Below are 5,000 nucleotides of genomic sequence, written 5' to 3'. Positions count from 1 at the left end.
GCCTCGCCGTTCCGTTTCCAAAAGCCATCAGCCGCCACGAGCGATGTCGCCTCCCGATGTTGCCCGCAACAACCGATGGCAATCGGAACGTACTGAGTTTAGCCCCATGCGCACGGCACCTTGCGGCGCTACTTGCACGAGGCCTCGCCGTTCCGTTGCCAAAAGCCATCAGCCGCCACGAGCGATGTCGACACAACTCACAACAACCGATGGCAACCGGCATGTACTTAGCTTAGCCCCATGCGCACGGCACCTTGCGGCGCTACTTGCACGAGGCCTCGCCGTTCCATTGCCAAAAGCCATCAGTCGCCACGAGCGATGTCGCCTCTTGATGTTGCCTGTAACAACCGATGGCAATCGGAACGTACTAAGTTTAGCCCCATGCGCACGACACCTTGCATCGCTACTTGCACGAGGCCTCGCCATTCCGTTTCCAAAAGCCATAAGCCGCCACGAGCGATGTCGCCTCCTGATATTGCCCACAACAATCGATGGCAATCGGAATGTACTAAGCTTAGCCCCATGCGCACGGCACCTTGCCGCGCTACTTGCATGACGCCTCGTCGTTCCGTTGCCAAAATCCATCAGCCGCCATGAACGATGCCAGACACAAATCACAACAACCGATGGCAATCGGAATGTACTGAGTTTAGCCCCATGCTCACGGCACCTTGCGGCGCTACTTGCACGAGGCTTCACCGTTCCGTTGCCAAAAGCCATCAGCCTCCACAAGCGATGTCGCCTCCCGAGGTTGACCACAACAACTGATGGAAATCGGAACGTACTAAGTTTAGCCCCATGCGCACGACACCTTGCAGTGCTACTTGCACGAGGCCTCGCCATTCCGTTGCCAAAAGCCATCAGCCGCCACGAGTGATGTCGCCTCCCGATGTTGCCCGCAACAATCGATGGCAATCAGAACGTACTGAGTTTAGCCCCATGCGCACGGCACCTTGCGACGCTACTTGTATGAGGCCTCGTCGTTCCGTTGCCAAAAGCCATCAGCCGCCACGAGCGATGCCAGACACAACTCACAACAACCGATGGAAATCGAAACGTACTGAGCTTAGCCCTATGCGCACGGCACCTTGCGGCGCTACTTGCACGAGGCATCGTCATTCCGTTGCCGAAAGCTATCAACTGCCACAAGTGATGCCAGACACAACTCACAACAACCGATGGCAACCGGCATGTACTTAGCTTAGCCCCATGCGCACGGCACCATGCGGCGCTACTTGCATGAGGCCTCGCCGTTCCATTGCCAAAAGCCATCAGTCGCCACGAGCGATGTCGCCTCTTGATGTTGCCTGTAACAACCGATGGCAATCGGAACGTACTAAGTTTAGCCCCATGCGCACGACACCTTGCATCGCTACTTGCACCAGGCCTCGCCGTTCCGTTTCCAAAAGCCATCAGCCGCCACGAGCGATGTCGCCTCCTGATATTGCCCACAACAATCGATGGCAATCGGAATGTACTGAGCTTAGCCCCATGCGCACGGCACCTTGCGGCGCTACTTGCATGAGGCCTCGTCGTTCCGTTGCCAAAATCCATCAGCCGCCATGAACGATGCCAGACACAAATCACAACAACCGATGGCAATCGGAATGTACTGAGTTTAGCCCCATGCTCACGGCACCTTGCGGCGCTACTTGCACGAGGCTTCACCGTTCCGTTGCCAAAAGCCATCAGCCTCCACAAGCGATGTCGCCTCCCGAGGTTGACCACAACAACTGATGGAAATCGGAACGTACTAAGTTTAGCCCCATGCGCACGACACCTTGCAGTGCTACTTGCACGAGGCCTCGCCATTCCGTTGCCAAAAGCCGTCAGCCGCCACGAGTGATGTCGCCTCCCGATGTTGCCCGCAACAATCGATGGCAATCGGAATGTACTGAGTTTAGCCCCATGCGCACGGCACCTTGCGACGCTACTTGTATGAGGCCTCGTCGTTCCGTTGCCAAAAGCCATCAGCCGCCATGAGCGATGCCAGACACAACTCACAACAACCGATGGAAATCGGAACGTACTGAGTTTAGCCCCATGCTCACGGCACCTTGCGGCGCTACTTGCACGAGGCTTCACCGTTCCGATGCCAAAAGCCATCAGCCTCCACGAGCGATGTCGCCTCCCGAGGTTGCCCACAACAACTGATGGCAATTGGAACGTACTGAGTTTAGCCCCATGCGCACGGCACCTTGTAGCGCTACTTGAACGAGGCCTCGCCATTCCATTGCCAAAAGCCATCTGCCGCCACGAGTGATGTCACCTCCCGATGTTGCCCGCAACAACCGATGGCAATCGGAACATACTGAGTTTATCCCCATGCGTGCGGCACCTTGCGGCGCTACTTGCATGATGCCTCGTTGTTCCGTTGCCAAAAGCCATCAGCCGCCACGAGCGATGTTAGACACAACTCACAACAACCGATGGAAATCGGAACGTACTGAGTTTAGCCCCATGCTCACGGCACCTTGCGACGCTACTTTCATGAGGCTTCACCGTTCCGTTGCCAAAAGCCATCAGCCTCCACGAGCGATGTCGCCTCTCGATGTTGCCCACAACAACCGATGGCAATCAAAACGTACTGAGCTTATCCCTATGCGCACGGCACCTTGCGGCGCTACTTGCACGAGGCATCGCCGTTCCGTTGCCGAAAGCTATCAACTGCCACAAGTGATGCCAGACACAACTCACAACAACCGATGGCAACCGGCATGTACTTAGCTTAGCCCCATGCGCACGACACCTTGCGAAGCTACTTGCACGAGGCCTCACCGTTCCATTACCAAAAGCCATCAGTCGCCACGAGCGATGTCGCCTGTTGATGTTGCCTGCAACAACCGATGGCAATCGGAACGTACTGAGTTTAGCCCCATGCGCACGACACCTTGCATCGCTACTTGCACGAGGCCTCGCCGTTCCGTTTCCAAAAGCCATCAGCCACCACGAGCGATGTCGCCTCCTGATATTGCCCACAATAATTGATGGCAATCGGAATGTACTGAGCTTAGCCCCATGCGCACGGCGCCTTGCGGCGCTACTTGCATGAGGCCTCGTTGTTCCGTTGCCAAAAGCCATCAGCCGCCACGAGCGATGCCAGACACAACTCACAACAACCGATGGCAATCAGAACGTACTGAGTTTAGTCACATGCTCACGGCACCTTGCGGCGCTACTTGCACGAGGCTTCAGCGTTCCGTTGCCCAAAGCCATCAGCCTCCACGAGCGATGTCGCCTCCCGAGGTTGCCCACAACAACTGATGGCAATCAGAACGTACTGAGTTTAGCCCCATGCGCACGGCACCTTGCAGCACTACTTGCACGAGGCCTCGCCATTCCGTTGCCAAAAGCCATCAGCCGCCACGAGTGATGTCGCCTCCCGATGTTGCCCGCAACAATCGATGGCAATCGGAATTTACTGCGCTTAGCCCCATGCGCACGGCGCCTTGCGGCGCTACTTGCATGAGGGCTCGTCGTTCCATTGCCAAAAGCCATCAGCTGCCACGAGCGATGCCAGACACAAATCACAACAACCGATGGCAATCGGAACGTACTGAGTTTAGCCACATGCTCATGGCACCTTACGACGCTACTTGCACGAGGCTTCACCGTTCCGTTGCCAAAAGCCATTAGCCTCCACGAGCGATGTCGCCTCCCGAGGTTGCCCACAACAACTGATGGCAATCGGAACGTACTGAGTTTAGCCCCATGCGCACGACACCTTGCATCGCTACTTGCACGAGGCCTCGCCATTCCGTTTCCATAAGCCATCAGCCGCCACGAGCGATGTCGCCTCCTGATATTGCCCACAACAATCGATGGCAATCGGAATGTACTGAGCTTATCCCCATGCGCACGGCGCCTTGCGGCGCTACTTGCATGAGGCCTCATCGTTCCGTTGCCAAAAGCCATCAGCCGCCACGAGCGTTGCCAGACACAAATCACAACAACCGATGGCAATCGGAACGTACTGAGTTTAGCCACATGCTCACGGCACCTTGCGGCGCTACTTGCACAAGGCTTAACCATTCCGTTGCCAAAAGCCATCAGCCTCCACGAGAGATGTCGCCTCCCTAGGTTTCCCACAATAACTGATGGCAATCAGAATGTACTGAGTTTAGCCCCATGCGCACGGCATCTTGCAGCGCTACTTGCACGAGGCCTCGCCATTCCGTTGCCAAAAGCCATCAGCCGCCACGAGTGATGTCGCCTCCCGATGTTGCCCACAACAATCGATGGCAATCGGAACGTACTGAGTTTAGCCCCATGCGCACGACACCTTGTGGTGCTACTTGCACGAGGCCTCGCCGTTCCGTTGCCAAAAGCCATCAGCCGCCAGGAGCGATGTCGCCTCCCGATGTTTCCTGCAACAATCGATGGCAATCGGAACGTACTGAGCTTAGCCCCATGCGCACGACACCTTGCGGCGCTACTTTCACGAGGTCTCGCCGTTCCGATGCCAAAAGCCATCAGCCGCCACGAGCGATGCCAGACACAACTCACAACAACCGATGGCAATCGGAACGTACTGAGTTTAGCCCCATGCGCACGGCACCTTGCAGCGCTACTTGCACGAGGCCTCGCCATTCCGTTGCCAAAAGCCATCAGCCGCCACGAGTGATGTCGCCTCCCGATGTTGCCCGCAACAACCGATGGCAATCGGAACGTACTGAGTTTAGCCCTATGCGCACGGCACCTTGTGGCGCTACTTGCACGAGGCCTCGCCATTCCGTTGCCAAAAGCCATCAGCCGCCAGGAGCGATGTCGCCTCCCGATGTTTCCCGCAACAATCGATGGCAATCGGAACCTACTGAGCTTAGCCCCGTGCGCACGACACCTTGCGGCGCTACTTTCACGAGGCCTCGCCGTTCCGTTGCCAAAAGCCATCAGCCGCCACGAGCGATGCCAGACACAACTCACAACAACCGATGGCAATCGGAACGTACTGAGTTTTGCCCCATGCGCACGGCACCTTGCGGCGCTACTTGCACGAGGCC

Source organism: Nicotiana tabacum, chromosome 22, assembly GCF_000715075.1.
Source record: "Nicotiana tabacum cultivar K326 chromosome 22, ASM71507v2, whole genome shotgun sequence".
NCBI lineage: Eukaryota > Viridiplantae > Streptophyta > Magnoliopsida > Solanales > Solanaceae > Nicotiana > Nicotiana tabacum.
The sequence above is the reverse complement of the archived record's forward strand: the minus strand, read 5'-3'. Positions refer to the sequence as shown.